The following is a 19299-nucleotide window of genomic DNA, read 5'->3' as shown; positions in this document are numbered from 1 at the left end:
CACACACAGAGAACACAGAGAGAGAGATCACACACAGAAAGAGAGAACATACACACACAGAGAACACACACACTCAGAACGCACACACACAGAGTACCCAAACATACACAGAGAACACACAGACAGAGAACACAGAGAGAGAGAGAACACATAGAGGGAGAGAGAACACACAGAGAGAGTACACAGAGAGAGAGAGAGAACACACACACAAAAACACACAGAGAGAACACGCACACAGAACATAAACACACAGAGAACACACAGAGAGAGATCACAGAGAAAGAGAGAACACATGCACACACACAGGGAACACACACAGAACACAAACACACAGAACATACACACAGAACACAAACACACAGAGAACACAGAGAGAGAGAGAACCCAGAGCGTGATCACACAGAGAAAGAGAGAACACATAGAGGGAGAGAGAACACACGCACACACACAGTGAACACACACAGAGCACACAGACAGAGAAACACACACACAGAACACGCACACATAGAACACACAAACAGAGAACACACAGAAAGAACACACACCCACGAGAACACACACAGAAAAACACACACAGAATACAGAGATAGAGAGAGAACACAGAGTGAGAGAGAACAGACACACAGAGAGAGATAACGCACAGAGAGACAACACACACACACAGAACACACAGAGAGAACACACACAGAGAGAGAACACAGAGAGAGAATACAGAGAGGCAGAGAACACAGAGAGCGAGAGATCGCAGAGAGAGCGAGAACACACACAGAGAGAGAGAGGACAAACAGAGAGAGAGAACACAGAGAGAGAAAGAACACACAAAGAGAGAGAGAACAGAGATAGAGAGAAGACAGAGAGAGAGAACACAGACAGAGAACATAGAGAAACAGAACACAGAGAGAGAGAGCGCAGAGAGAGCAAGAACACACAGAGAGAGAGAGAGGACTAACAGAGAGAGAGAACACAGAGAGAGAAAGAACACACAAAGAGAGAGAGAACAGAGATAGAGAGAAGACAGAGAGAGAGAACACAGACAGAGAACATAGAGAAACAGAACACAGAGAGAGGGAGCAACAGATAGAGGGAACACAGAGAACGCAGACAGAGAACATAGAGAAACAGAGCACAGAGAGAGAGAACGCAGAGAGAGAGAACACAGAGAGAGAACACACACAGAGGGAGAACACAGAGAGACAACGCAGACAGAGAACATAGAGAGGCAGAACACAGAGAGAGAGAACACACAGAGAGAGAACTCAGAGAGAGAACACACACACACAGAGAACACAGAGAGAGAGAGCGAAAACACAAGCACACACACACAGAGAACACACAGAGCATGAAGAAAACAGAGAGAGATCACACAGAGAGAGAGAGATCATACACAGAAAAAGGGAACATGCACACAAGCAGAGAACACACACACAGAACACACACACAAGAGAACACACAGACAAAAAACACAAAAACACAGAATACAGAGATAGAGTGAGAACACAGAGTGAGAGAGAACAGACACACATAGAGAGAACACAGAGAGTGAGAACACAGAGAGAGAGAGAGAACAGTGAGAGAGATCACACAGAGAAAGAGAGAACTCATAGTGTGAGAGAGACCACACGCACACACGTACGGAGAACACACACACAGAGCACTCACACAGAGAAACACTCACACACAGAACGCACACACACAGAATACAGACATAGAGAGAGAACACAGAGTGAGAGAGAACAGACAGAGAGAGAGAGAGAACACACACACACACACACAGAGAACACAGAGAGAGAGATCACACACAGAAAGAGAGAACATACACACACAGAGAACACACACATACAGAACGCACACACACAGAGTACCCAAACATACACAGAGAACACACATACACAGAGAACACAGAGAGAGAGAGAACACATAGAAGGAGAGAGAACACACAGAGAGAGTACACACAGAGAGAGAGAGAACACACACACAAGAACACACAAAGAGAACACACACACAGAACATAAACACACAGAGAACACACAGAGAGAGATCACAGAGAAAGAGAGAACACATGCACACACACAGGGAACACACACAGAACACAAACACACAGAACATACACACAGAACACAAACACACAGAGAACACAGAGAGAGAGAGAACCCAGAGCGTGATCACACAGAGAAAGAGAGAACACATAGAGGGAGAGAGAACACACGCACACACACAGTGAACACACACAGAGCACACAGACAGAGAAACACACACACAGAACACGCACACATAGAACACACAAACAGAGAACACACACCCACGAGAACACACACAGAAAAACACACACAGAATACAGAGATAGAGAGAGAACACAGAGTTAGAGAGAACAGACACACAGAGAGAGATAACGCACAGAGAGATAACACACACACACAGAACACACAGAGAGAACACACAGAGAGAGAGAACACAGAGAGCGAGAGATCGCAGAGAGAGCGAGAACACACAGAGTGAGAGTGGACAAACAGAGAGAGAGAACACAGAGAGAGAAAGAACACACAAAGAGAGAGAGAACAGAGATAGAGAGAAGACAGAGAGAGAGAACACAGACAGAGAACATAGAGAAACAGAACACAGAGAGAGAGAGCGCAGAGAGAGAGAACACAGAGAGAGAACACACACAGAGGGAGAACACAGAGAGAGAACGCAGACAGAGAACATAGACAGACAGAACACAGAGAGAGAGAACTCAGAGAGAGAACACACTAACAGAGAACACAGAAAGAGCGAAAACACAAGCGCACACACACAGAGAACACACAGAGCAAGAAGAAAACAGAGAGAGAGATCACACAGAGAGAGAGAGATCATACACAGAAAGAGAGAACATGCACACAAACAGAAAACACACACACAGAACACACACAGAGAACACACACACAGAACACAAACACAGATTACAGAAAACACAAACAGAGAACACACGCACATACACAACACACACAAGAGAACACACACACAGGGAACACACACAGAATACAGAGAAGAGCGCACACACACAGAGAACACACAGAGAGAGAGCGAAAACACAAGCGCACACACACAGAGAATACACTGAGGAAGAAGAAAACAGAGAGAGAGATCACACAGAGAGAGAGAGATCATACACAGAAAAAGGGAACATGCACACAAACAGAGAACACACACAACAGAACACACGGACAGAAAACACAAAAACACACAATACAGAGATAGAGAGAGAATACAGACTGAGAGAGAACTGACACAGAGAGAGAGAGAACAGACACAGAGAGAGAGAACACAGAGAGAGAGAGAGAGAGAGAGAACAGTGAGAGAGATCACACAGAGAAAGAGAGAACTCATAGTGTGAGAGAGAACACACGCACACACACGGAGAACACACACACAGAGCACTCACACAGAGAAACACACACACACAGAGAACACACACACACAGAATACAGACATAGAGAGAGAACATAGAGTGAGAGAGAACAGAGACAGAGAGAGAGAGAACACACACACACACACAGAGAACACAGAGAGAGAGATCACACACAGAAAGAGAGAACATACACACACAGAGAACACACAAACACAGAACGCACACACACAGAATACCCAAACATACACAGAGAACACACACACACAGAGAACACATAGAGAGAGAGAACACAGAGAAAGATCACACAGAGAAAGAGAGAACACATAGAGGGAGAGAGAACACACAGAGAGAGTACACACAGAGAGAGAGAGAACACACACACAAGAACACACAGAGAGAATACACACACAGAACACAAACACACAGAGAACACACAGAGAGAGATCACACAGAGAAAGAGAGAACACATAGAGGTAGAGAGAAGACACGCACACACACAGGGAACACACACAGAACACAAACACTCAGAACACAAACACACAGATGGAGCTAACAGAGATAGATCACACAGAGAAAGAGAGAACACATAGAGTGAGAGAGAACACACGCACACACACGGAGAACACACACACAGAGCACACACACAGAGCAACACACACACACAGAAAACAGGCACACACCGAACACACAAACAGAGAACACACACACACAACACACACAAAAGAGAACACACACAGAGAGCACACACACACAGAATACAGAGCTAGAGAGAGAACACAGAGTGAGAGAGAACAGACACACATAGAGAGAACACAGAGAGAGAGAGAACACAGAGGGAGAGAACAGAGAGAGAGAGAACACAGAGAGCGAGAGATCGCAGAGAGAGCGAGAACAAACAGAGACAGACAACACAGAGAGAGAAAGAACACACACAGAGAGAGAACAGAGATGGAGAGAGAACGAGAACAGAGAGAGGGAGAACACAGAGAGAGGGAGGAACAGATAGAGGGAACACAGAGAACGCAGACAGAGAACATAGAGAAACAGAACACAGAGAGAGAGAACGCAGAGAGAGAGAACACAGAGAGAGAACACACACAGAGGGAAAACACAGAGAGACAACGCAGACAGAGAACATAGAGAGACAGAACACAGAGAGAGAGAACACACAGAGAGAGAACTCAGAGAGAGAACACACACACACAGTGAACACAGAGAGAGAGAGAGAAAACACAAGCGCACACACACAGAGAACACACAGAGCATGAAGAAAACAGAGAGAGATCACACAGAGAGAGAGAGATCATACACAGAAAAAGGGAACATGCACACAAGCAGAGAACACACACACAGAACACACACACAAGAGAACACACAGACAAAAAACAAAAAAACACAGAATACAGAGATAGAGTGAGAACACAGAGTGAGAGAGAACAGACACACATAGAGAGAACACAGAGAGAGAGAACAGTGAGAGAGATCACACAGAGAAAGAGAGAACTCATAGTGTGAGAGAGAACACACGCACACACACGGAGAACACACACACAGAGCACTCACACAGAGAAACACACACACACACAGAACGCACACAAACAGAATACAGACATAGAGAGAGAACACAGAGTGAGAGAGAACAGACACAGAGAGAGAGAGAACACACACACACACACAGAACACAGAGAGAGAGATCACACACAGAAAGAGAGAACATACACACACAGAGAACACACACACACAGAATGCACACACACAGAGTACCCAAACATACACAGAGAACACACATACACAGAGAACACAGAGAGAGAGAGAACACATAGAGGGAGAGAGAACACACAGAGAGAGTACAGAGAGAGAGAGAGAGAACACACACACAAGAACACACAGAGAGAACACACACACAGAACATAAACACACAGAGAACACACAGAGAGAGATCACAGAGAAAGAGAGAACACATGCACACACACAGGGAACACACACAGAAAACAAACACACAGAAGATACACACAGAACACAAACACACAGAGAACACAGAGAGAGAGAGAACCCAGAGCGTGATCACACAGAGAAAGAGAGAACACATAGAGGGAGAGAGAACACACGCACACACACAGTGAACACACACAGAGCACACAGACAGAGAAACACACACACAGAACACGCACACATAGAACACACAAACAGAGAACACACAGAAAGAACACACACCCACGAGAACACACACAGAAAAACACACACAGAATACAGAGATAGAGAGAGAACACAGAGTGAGAGAGAACAGACACACAGAGAGAGATAACGCACAGAGAGACAACACACACACACAGACCACACAGAGAGAACACACACAGAGAGAGAACACAGAGAGAGAATACAGAGAGACAGAGAACACAGAGAGCGAGAGATCGCAGAGAGAGCGAGAACACACAGAGAGAGAGAGGACAAACAGAGAGAGAGAACACAGAGAGAGAAAGAACACACAAAGAGAGAGAGAACAGAGATAGAGAGAAGACAGAGAGAGAGAACACAGACAGAGAACATAGAGAAACAGAACACAGAGAGAGAGAGCGCAGAGAGAGAGAACACAGAGAGAGAACACACACAGAGGGAGAACACAGAGAGAGAACGCAGACAGAGAACATAGACAGACAGAACACAGAGAGAGAGAACTCAGAGAGAGAACACACTAACAGAGAATACAGAGAGAGCGAAAACACAAGCGCACACACACAGAGAACACACAGAGCAAGAAGAAAACAGAGAGAGAGATCACACAGAGAGAGAGAGATCATACACAGAAAGAGAGAACATGCACACAAACAGAAAACACACACACAGAGAACACACACACAGAACACAAACACTTTGTGTTCTGTATACAGATTACAGAAAACACAAACAGAGAACACACGCACATACACAACACACACAAGAGAACACACACACAGGGAACACACACAGAATACAGAGAAGAGCGCACACACAAAGAGAACACACAGAGAGAGAGCGAAAACACAAGCGCACACACTCAGAGAATACACAGAGCAAGAAGAAAACAGAGAGAGAGATCACACAGAGAGAGACAGAGATCATACACAGAAAAAGGGAACATGCACACAAACAGAGAACACACACAAGAGAACACACGGACAGAAAACACAAAAACACACAATACAGAGATAGAGAGAGAATACAGACTGAGAGAGAACTGACACAGAGAGAGAGAGAACAGACACAGAGAGAGAGAACACAGAGAGAGAGAGAGAGAGAACAGTGAGAGAGATCACACAGAGAAAGAGAGAACTCGTAGTGTGAGAGAGAACACACGCACACACACGGAGAACACACACACAGAGCACTCACACAGAGAAACACACACACACACAGAGAACACAGAGAGAGAGAGAACACAGAGAAAGATCACACAGAGAGAGAGAGAACACACACACAAGAACACACAGAGAGAACACACACACAGAACACAAACACACAGAGAACACACAGAGAGAGATCACACAGAGAAAGAGAGAACACATGGAGGTAGAGAGAAGACGCACACACACAGGGAACACACACAGAACACAAACACTCAGAACACAAACACACAGAGAGAGATAACAGAGATAGATCACACAGAGAAAGAGAGAACACATAGAGTGAGAGAGAACACACGCACACACACGGAGAACACACACACAGAGCACACACACGGAGCAACACACACACACAGAAAACAGGCACACACAGAACACACAAACAGAGAACACACACACAACACACACAAAAGAGAACACACACAGAGAGCACACACACACAGAATACAGAGATAGAGAGAGAACACAGAGTGAGAGAGAACAGACACACATAGAGAGAACACAGAGAGAGAGAGAACACAGAGGGAGAGAACAGAGAGAGAGAGAACACAGAGAGCGAGAGATCGCAGAGAGAGCGAGAACATACAGAGAGAGTGAGAATAAACAGAGACAGACAACACAGAGAGAGAAAGAACACACACAGAGAGAGAACAGAGATGGAGAGAGAACGAGAACAGAGAGAGGGAGAACACAGAGAGAGAGAGCAACAGATAGAGGGAACACAGAGAACGCAGACAGAGAACATAGAGAAACAGAACACAGAGAGAGAGAACGCAGAGAGAGAGAACACAGAGAGAGAACACACACAGAGGGAGAACACAGAGAGACAACGCAGACAGAGAACATAGAGAGACAGAACACAGAGAGAGAGAACACAGAGAGAGAGAACTCAGAGAGAGAACACACACACACAGAGAACACAGAGAGAGAGAGCGAAAACACAAGCACACACACACAGAGAACACACAGAGCAGGAAGAAAACAGAGAGAGATCACACAGAGAGAGAGAGATCATACACAGAAAAAGGGAACATGCACACAAGCAGAGAACACACACACAGAACACACACACAGAGCACACACAGACAGAAACACACACACACACACAGAGAACATACACAAAGAACACACACACAAGAGAACACACAGACAGAAAACACAAAAACACAGAATACAGAGATAGAGTGAGAACACAGAGTGAGAGAGAACAGACACACATAGAGAGAACACAGAGAGTGAGAACACAGAGAGAGAGAGAACAGTGAGAGAGATCACACAGAGAAAGAGAGAACTCATAGTGTGAGAGAGAACACACGCACACACACGGAGAACACACACAGAGCACTCACACAGAGAAACACACACACACACAGAGAACACACACACAGAATACAGACATAGAGAGAGAACACAGAGTGAGAGAGAACAGACACAGAGAGAGAGAGAACACACACACACACACAGAGAACACAGAGAGAGAGATCACACACAGAAAGAGAGAACATACACACACAGAGAACACACACACACAGAACGCACACACACAGAGTACCCAAACATACACAGAGAACACACACACAGAGAACACAGAGAGAGAGAGAACACATAGAGGGAGAGAGAACACACAGAGAGAGTACACAGAGAGAGAGAGAGAACACACACACAAGAACACACAGAGAGAACACGCACACAGAACATAAACACACAGAGAACACACAGAGAGAGATCACAGAGAAAGAGAGAACACATGCACACACACAGGGAACACACACAGAACACAAACACACAGAACATACACACAGAACACAAACACACAGAGAACACAGAGAGAGAGAGAACCCAGAGCGTGATCACACAGAGAAAGAGAGAACACATAGAGGGAGAGAGAACACACGCACACACACAGTGAACACACACAGAGCACACAGACAGAGAAACACACACACAGAACACGCACACATAGAACACACAAACAGAGAACACACAGAAAGAACACACACCCACGAGAACACACACAGAAAAACACACACAGAATACAGAGATAGAGAGAGAACACAGAGTGAGAGAGAACAGACACACAGAGAGAGATAACGCACAGAGAGACAACACACACACACAGAACACACAGAGAGAACACACACAGAGAGAGAACACAGAGAGAGAATACAGAGAGACAGAGAACACAGAGAGCGAGAGATCGCAGAGAGAGCGAGAACACACAGAGAGAGAGAGGACAAACAGAGAGAGAGAACACAGAGAGAGAAAGAACACACAAAGAGAGAGAGAACAGAGATAGAGAGAAGACAGAGAGAGAGAACACAGACAGAGAACATAGAGAAACAGAACACAGAGAGAGAGAGCGCAGAGAGAGCAAGAACACACAGAGAGAGAGAGGACTAACAGAGAGAGAGAACACAGAGAGAGAAAGAACACACAAAGAGAGAGAGAACAGAGATAGAGAGAAGACAGAGAGAGAGAACACAGACAGAGAACATAGAGAAACAGAACACAGAGAGAGAGAGCAACAGATAGAGGGAACACAGAGAACGCAGACAGAGAACATAGAGAAACAGAACACAGAGAGAGAGAACGCAGAGAGAGAGAACACAGAGAGAGAACACACACAGAGGGAGAACACAGAGAGACAACGCAGACAGAGAACATAGAGAGGCAGAACACAGAGAGAGAGAACACACAGAGAGAGAACTCAGAGAGAGAACACACACACACAGAGAACACACAGAGTGAGAGCGAAAACACAAGCGCACACACACAGAGAACACACAGAGCATGATGAAAACAGAGAGAGATCACACAGAGAGAGAGAGATCATACACAGAAAAAGGGAACATGCACACAAGCAGAGAACACACACACAGAACACACACACAAGAGAACACACAGACAAAAAACACAAAAACACAGAATACAGAGATAGAGTGAGAACACAGAGTGAGAGAGAACAGACACACATAGAGAGAACACAGAGAGTGAGAACACAGAGAGAGAGAGAGAACAGTGAGAGAGATCACACAGAGAAAGAGAGAACTCATAGTGTGAGAGAGAACACACGCACACACACGGAGAACACACACACAGAGCACTCACACAGAGAAACACACACACACAGAACGCACACACACAGAATACAGACATAGAGAGAGAACACAGAGTGAGAGAGAACAGACACAGAGAGAGAGAGAACACACACACACACACACAGAGAACACAGAGAGAGAGATCACACACAGAAAGAGAGAACATACACACACAGAGAACACACACACACAGAATGCACACACACAGGGTACCCAAACATACACAGAGAACACACATACACAGAGAACACAGAGAGAGAGAGAACACATAGAGGGAGAGAGAACACACAGAGAGAGTACAGAGAGAGAGAGAGAGAACACACACACAAGAACACACAGAGAGAACACACACACAGAACATAAACACACAGAGAACACACAGAGAGAGATCACAGAGAAAGAGAGAACACATGCACACACACAGGGAACACACACAGAACACAAACACACAGAACATACACACAGAACACAAACACACAGAGAACACAGAGAGAGAGAGAACCCAGAGCGTGATCACACAGAGAAAGAGAGAACACATAGAGGGAGAGAGAACACACGCGCACACACAGTGAACACACACAGAGCACACAGACAGAGAAACACACACACAGAACACGCACACATAGAACACACAAACAGAGAACACACAGAAAGAACACACACCCACGAGAACACACACAGAGAACACACACAGAATACAGAGATAGAGAGAGAACACAGAGTGAGAGAGAACAGACACACAGAGAGAGATAACGCACAGAGAGACAACACACACACACAGAACACACAGAGAGAACACACACAGAGAGAGAACACAGAGAGAGAATACAGAGAGACAGAGAACACAGAGAGCGAGAGATCGCAGAGAGAGCGAGAACACAGAGAGAGAGAGAGGACAAACAGAGAGAGAGAACACAGAGAGAGAAAGAACACACAAAGAGAGAGAGAACAGAGATAGAGAGAAGACAGAGAGAGAGAACACAGACAGAGAACATAGAGAAACTGAACACAGAGAGAGAGAGCGCAGAGAGAGAGAACACAGAGAGAGAACACACACAGAGGGAGAACACAGAGAGAGAACGCAGACAGAGAACATAGACAGACAGAACACAGAGAGAGAGAACTCAGAGAGAGAACACACTAACAGAGAACACAGAGAGAGCGAAAACACAAGCGCACACACACAGAGAACACACAGAGCAAGAAGAAAACAGAGAGAGAGATCACACAGAGAGAGAGAGATCATACACAGAAAGAGAGAACATGCACACAAACAGAAAACACACACACAGAACACACACAGAGAACACACACACAGAACACAAACACAGATTACAGAAAACACAAACAGAGAACACACGCACATAACACAACACACACAAGAGAACACACACACAGGGAACACACACAGAATACAGAGAACAGCGCACACACACAGAGAACACACAGAGAGAGAGCGAAAACACAAGCGCACACACACAGAGAATACACAGAGCAAGAAGAAAACAGAGAGAGAGATCACACAGAGAGAGAGAGATCATACACAGAAAAAGGGAACATGCACACAAACAGAGAACACACACAAGAGAACACACGGACAGAAAACACAAAAACACACAATACAGAGATAGAGAGAGAATACAGACTGAGAGAGAACTGACACAGAGAGAGAGAGAACAGACACAGAGAGAGAGAGAACACAGAGAGAGAGAGAGAGAGAGAACAGTGAGAGAGATCACACAGAGAAAGAGAGAACTCATAGTGTGAGAGAGAACACACGCACACACACGGAGAACACACACACAGAGCACTCACACAGAGAAACACACACACACAGAGAACACACACACACAGAATACAGACATAGAGAGAGAACACAGAGTGAGAGAGAACAGACACAGAGAGAGAGAGAACACACACACACACACACAGAGAACACAGAGAGAGAGATCACACACAGAAAGAGAGAACATACACACACAGAGAACACACACACACAGAACGCACACACACAGAGTACCCAAACATACACAGAGAACACACACACACAGAGAACACAGAGAGAGAGAGAACACAGAGAAAGATCACACAGAGAAAGAGAGAACACATAGAGGGAGAGAGAACACAGCGAGAGAGAACGCAGAGAGAGAGAACACACACAGAGGGAGACACAGAGAGACAACGCAGACAGAGAACATAGAGAGACAGAACACAGAGAGAGAGAACACGGAGAGAGAGAACTCAGAGAGAGAACACACACACACAGAGAACACACAGAGAGAGAGCGAAAACACAAGCGCACACACACAGAGAACACACACAGCATGAAGAAAACAGACAGAGAGATCACACAGAGAGAGAGAGATCATACACAGAAAAAGGGAACATGCACACAAGCAGAGAACACACACCCAGAACACACACACAAGAGAACACACGGACAGAAAACACAAAAACACACAATACAGAGATAGAGAGAGAATACAGACTGAGAGAGAACTGACACAGAGAGAGAAAGAACAGACACAGAGAGAGAGAACACACAGAGAGAGAGAGAGAGAACAGAGAGAGAGATCACACACAGAAAGAGAGAACATACACACACAGAGAACACACACACACAGAACACACACACAGAGTACCCAAACATACACAGAGAACACACACACACAGAGAACACAGAGAGAGAGAGAACACAGAGAAAGATCACACAGAGAAAGAGAGACCACATAGAGGGAGAGAGAACACACAGAGAGAGAACACAGAGAGAGAGAGAACACACACACAAGAACACACAGAGAGAACACACACACAGCACACAAACACACAGAGAACACACAGAGAGAGATCCGACAGAGAAAGAGAGAACACATAGAGGTAGAGAGAAGACACGCACACACACAGGGAACACACACAGAACACAAACACTCAGAACACAAACACACAGAGAGAGATAACAGAGATAGATCACACAGAGAAAGAGAGAACACATAGAGTGAGAGAGAACACACGCACACACACGGAGAACACACACACAGAGCACACACACAGAGCAACAAACACACACAGAAAACAGGCACACACAGAACACACAAACAGAGAACACACACACACAACACACACAAAAGAGAACACACACAGAGAGCACACACACACAGAATACAGAGATAGAGAGAGAACACAGAGTGAGAGAGAACAGACACACATAGAGAGAACACAGAGAGAGAGAGAACACAGAGGGAGAGAACAGAGAGAGAGAGAACACAGAGAGCGAGAGATCGCAGAGAGAGCGAGAACATACAGAGAGAGTGAGAACAAACAGAGACAGACAACACAGAGAGAGAAAGAACACACACAGGGAGAGAACAGAGATGGAGAGAGAACGAGAACAGAGAGAGGGAGAACACAGAGAGAGAGAGCAACAGATAGAGGGAACACAGAGAACGCAGACAGAGAACATAGAGAAACAGAACACAGAGAGAGAGAACGCAGAGAGAGAGAACACAGAGAGAGAACACACACAGAGGGAGAACACAGAGACAACGCAGACAGAGAACATAGAGAGACAGAACACAGAGAGAGAGAACACACAGAGAGAGAACTCAGAGAGAGAACACACACACACAGAGAACACAGAGAGAGAGAGCGAAAACACAAGCGCACACACACAGAGAACACACAGAGCATGAAGAAAACAGAGAGAGATCACACAGAGAGAGAGAGATCATACACAGAAAAAGGGAACATGCACACAAGCAGAGAACACACACACATGAGAACACACAGACAAAAAACACAAAAACACAGAATACAGAGATAGAGAGAGAACACAGAGTGAGAGAGAACAGACACACATAGAGAGAACACCGAGAGAGAGAACACAGAGAGAGAGAGAGAACAGAGAGAGAGATCACACAGGGAAAGAGAGAACACACAGTGTGAGAGAGAACACACGCACACACACGGAGAACACACACACAGAGCACACACAGAGAGAAACACACACACACAAGAGAACACACAGACAAAAAACACAAAAACACAGAATACAGAGATAGAGTGAGAACACAGAGTGAGAAAGAACAGACACACATAGAGAGAAACAGAGAGTGAGAACACACAGAGAGAGAGAGAACAGAGAGAGAGATCACACAGAGAAAGAGAGAACTCATAGTGTGAGAGAGAACACACGCACACACACGGAGAACACACACACAGAGCACTCACACAGAGAAACACACACACACACAGAGAACGCAGACACACAGAATACAGATATAGAGAGAGAACAGAGTGAGAGAGAACAGACACAGAGAGAGAGAGATAGAACAAACACACACACAGAGAGAGAACACAGAGAGAGAGATCACACACAGAAAGAGAGAACATACACACACAGAGAACACAAACACACAGAACGCACACACACAGAGTACCCAAACATACACAGAGAACACACACACACAGAGAACACAGAGAGAGAGAGAACACATAGAGGGAGAGAGAACACACAGAGAGAGTACACAGAGAGAGAGAGAGAACACACACACAAGAACACACAGAGAGAACACACACACAGAACATAAACACACAGAGAACACACAGAGAGAGATCACAGAGAAAGAGAGAACACACGCACACACACAGGGAACACACACAGAACACAAACACACAGAACATACACACAGAACACAAACACACAGAGAACACAGAGAGAGAGAGAACCCAGAGCGTGATCACACAGAGAAAGAGAGAACACATAGAGGGAGAGAGAACACACGCACACACACAGTGAACACACACAGAGCACACAGACAGAGAAACACACACACAGAACACGCACACATAGAACACACAAACAGAGAACACACAGAAAGAACACACACCCACGAGAACACACACAGAGAACACACACAGAATACAGAGATAGAGAGAGAACACAGAGTGAGAGAGAACAGACACAGAGAGAGAGATAACGCACAGAGAGACAACACACACACACAGAACACACAGAGAGAAGACACACAGAGAGAGAAGACAGAGAGAGAATACAGAGAGACAGAGAACACAGAGAGCGAGAGATCGCAGAGAGAGCGAGAACACACAGAGAGAGGGAGGACAAACAGAGAGAGAGAACACAGAGAGAGAAAGAACACACAAAGAGAGAGAGAACAGAGATAGAGAGAAGACAGAGAGAGAGAACACAGACAGAGAACATAGAGAAACAGAACACAGAGAGAGAGAGCGCAGAGAGAGAGAACACAGAGAGAGAACACACACAGAGGGAGAACACAGAGAGAGAACGCAGACAGAGAACATAGACAGACAGAACACAGAGAGAGAGAACTCAGAGAGAGAACACACTAACAGAGACCACAGAGAGAGAGAGCGAAAACACAAGCGCACACACACAGAGAACACACAGAGCAACAAGAAAACAGAGAGAGAGATCACACAGAGAGAGAGAGATCATACACAGAAAGAGAGAACATGCACACAAACAGAGAACACACACACAGAACACACACAGAGAACACACACACAGAACACAAACACTTTGTGTTCTGTATACAGATTACAGAAAACACAAACAGAGAACACACGCACATACACAACACACACAAGAGAACACACACACAGGGAACACACACAGAATACAGAGAAGAGCGCACACACACAGAGAACACACAGAGAGAGAGCGAAAACACAAGCGCACACACACAGAGAACACACAGAGCAAGAAGAAAACAGAGAGAGAGATCACACAGAGAGAGAGAGATCATACACAGAAAGAGAGAACATGCACACAAACAGAGAACACACACACAGAACACACACAGAGAACACACACACAGAACACAAACACTTTGTGTTCTGTATACAGATTACAGAAAACACAAACAGAGAACACACGCACATACACAACACACACAAGAGAACACACACACAGGGAACACACACAGAATACAGAGAAGAGCGCACACACACAGAGAACACACAGAGAGAGAGCGAAAACACAAGCGCACACACACAGAGAACACACAGAGCAAGAAGAAAACAGAGAGAGAGATCACACAGAGAGAGAGAGATCATACACAGAAAAAGGGAACATGCACACAAACAGAGAACACACACAAAGAACACACACACAAGAGAACACACGGACAGAAAACACAAAAACACACAATACAGAGATAGAGAGAGAATACAGACTGAGAGAGAACTGACACAGAGAGAGAAAGAACAGACACAGAGAGAGAGAACACACAGAGAGAGAGAGAGAGAACAGAGAGAGAGATCACACACAGAAAGAGAGAACATACACACACAGAGAACACACACACACAGAACGCACACACACAGAGTACCCAAACATACACAGAGAACACACACACACAGAGAACACAGAGAGAGAGAGAACACAGAGAAAGAGAGACCACATAGAGGGAGAGAGAACACACAGAGAGAGTACACAGAGAGAGAGAGAGAACACACACACAAGAACACACAGAGAGAACACACACACAGAGCACACACACAGAGCAACACACACACACAGAAAACAGGCACACACAGAACACACAAACAGAGAACACACACACACAACACACACAAAAGAGAACACACACAGAGAGCACACACACACAGAATACAGAGCTAGAGAGAGAACACAGAGTGAGAGAGAACAGACACACATAGAGAGAACACAGAGAGAGAGAGAACACAGAGGGAGAGAACAGAGAGAGAGAGAACACAGAGAGCGAGAGATCGCAGAGAGAGCGAGAACAAACAGAGACAGACAACACAGAGAGAGAAAGAACACACACACAGAGAGAACAGAGATGGAGAGAGAACGAGAACAGAGAGAGGGAGAACACAGAGAGAGGGAGGAACAGATAGAGGGAACACAGAGAACGCAGACAGAGAACATAGAGAAACAGAACACAGAGAGAGAGAACGCAGAGAGAGAGAACACAGAGAGAGAACACACACAGAGGGAAAACACAGAGAGACAACGCAGACAGAGAACATAGAGAGACAGAACACAGAGAGAGAGAACACACAGAGAGAGAACTCAGAGAGAGAACACACACACACAGTGAACACAGAGAGAGAGAGAGAAAACACAAGCGCACACACACAGAGAACACAAGGAGCATGAAGAAAACAGAGAGAGATCACACAGAGAGAGAGAGATCATACACAGAAAAAGGGAACATGCACACAAGCAGAGAACACACACACAGAACACACACACAAGAGAACACACAGACAAAAAACACAAAAACACAGAATACAGAGATAGAGTGAGAACACAGAGTGAGAGAGAACAGACACACATAGAGAGAACACAGAGAGTGAGAACACAGAGAGAGAGAACAGTGAGAGAGATCACACAGAGAAAGAGAGAACTCATAGTGTGAGAGAGAACACACGCACACACACGGAGAACACACACACAGAGCACTCACACAGAGAAACACACACACACACAGAACGCACACAAACAGAATACAGACATAGAGAGAGAACACAGAGTGAGAGAGAACAGACACAGAGAGAGAGAGAACACACACACACACACTGAGAACACAGAGAGAGAGATCACACACAGAAAGAGAGAACATACACACACAGAGAACACACACACACAGAATGCACACACACAGAGTACCCAAACATACACAGAGAACACACATACACAGAGAACACAGAGAGAGAGAGAACACATAGAGGGAGAGAGAACACACAGAGAGAGTACAGAGAGAGAGAGAGAGAACACACACACAAGAACACACAGAGAGAACACACACACAGAACATAAACACACAGAGAACACACAGAGAGAGATCACAGAGAAAGAGAGAACACATGCACACACACAGGGAACACACACAGAAAACAAACACACAGAAGATACACACAGAACACAAACACACAGAGAACACAGAGAGAGAGAGAACCCAGAGCGTGATCACACAGAGAAAGAGAGAACACATAGAGGGAGGGAGAACACACGCACACACACAGTGAACACACACAGAGCACACAGACAGAGAAACACACACACAGAACACGCACACATAGAACACACAAACAGAGAACACACAGAAAGAACACACACCCACGAGAACACACACAGAAAAACACACACAGAATACAGAGATAGAGAGAGAACACAGAGTGAGAGAGAACAGACACACAGAGAGAGATAACGCACAGAGAGACAACACACACACACAGAACACACAGAGAGAACACACACAGAGAGAGAACACAGAGAGAGAATACAGAGAGACAGAGAACACAGAGAGCGAGAGATCGCAGAGAGAGCGAGAACACACAGAGAGAGAGAGGACAAACAGAGAGAGAGAACACAGAGAGAGAAAGAACACACAAAGAGAGAGAGAACAGAGATAGAGAGAAGACAGAGAGAGAGAACACAGACAGAGAACATAGAGAAACAGAACACAGAGAGAGAGAGCGCAGAGAGAGAGAACACAGAGAGAGAACACACACAGAGGGAGAACAAAGAGAGAGAACGCAGACAGAGAACATAGACAGACAGAACACAGAGAGAGAGAACTCAGAGAGAGAACACACTAACAGAGAACACACAGAGAGCGAAAACACAAGCGCACACACACAGAGAACACACAGAGCAAGAAGAAAACAGAGAGAGAGATCACACACAGAGAGAGAGATCATACACAGAAAGAGAGAACATGCACACAAACAGAAAACACACACACAGAGAACACACACACAGAACACAAACACTTTGTGTTCTGTATACAGATTACAGAAAACACAAACAGAGAACACACGCACATACACAACACACACAAGAGAACACACAGGGAACACACACAGAATACAGAGAAGAGCGCACACACACAGAGAACACACAGAGAGAGAGCGAAAACACAAGCGCACACACACAGAGAATACACAGAGCAAGAAGAAAACAGAGAGAGAGATCACACAGAGAGAGACAGAGATCATACACAGAAAAAGGGAACATGCACACAAACAGAGAACACACACAAGAGAACACACGGACAGAAAACACAAAAACACACAATACAGAGATAGAGAGAGAATACAGACTGAGAGAGAACTGACAGAGAGAGAGAGAGAACAGACACAGAGAGAGAGAACAGAGAGAGCGAGAGAGAGAGAACAGTGAGAGAGATCACACAGAGAAAGAGAGAACTCGTAGCGTGAGAGAGAACACACGCGCACACACGGAGAACACACACACAGAGCACTCACACAGAGAAACACACACACACACAGAGAACACAGAGAGAGAGAGAACACAGAGAAAGATCACACAGAGAGAGAGAGAACACACACACAAGAACACACAGAGAGAACACACACACAGAACACAAACACACAGAGAACACACAGAGAGAGATCACACAGA

The sequence above is a fragment of the Chiloscyllium punctatum genome, chromosome 19 (genome assembly GCF_047496795.1).
Source record: "Chiloscyllium punctatum isolate Juve2018m chromosome 19, sChiPun1.3, whole genome shotgun sequence".
Classification (NCBI taxonomy): domain Eukaryota; kingdom Metazoa; phylum Chordata; class Chondrichthyes; order Orectolobiformes; family Hemiscylliidae; genus Chiloscyllium; species Chiloscyllium punctatum.
The sequence above is the reverse complement of the archived record's forward strand: the minus strand, read 5'-3'. Positions refer to the sequence as shown.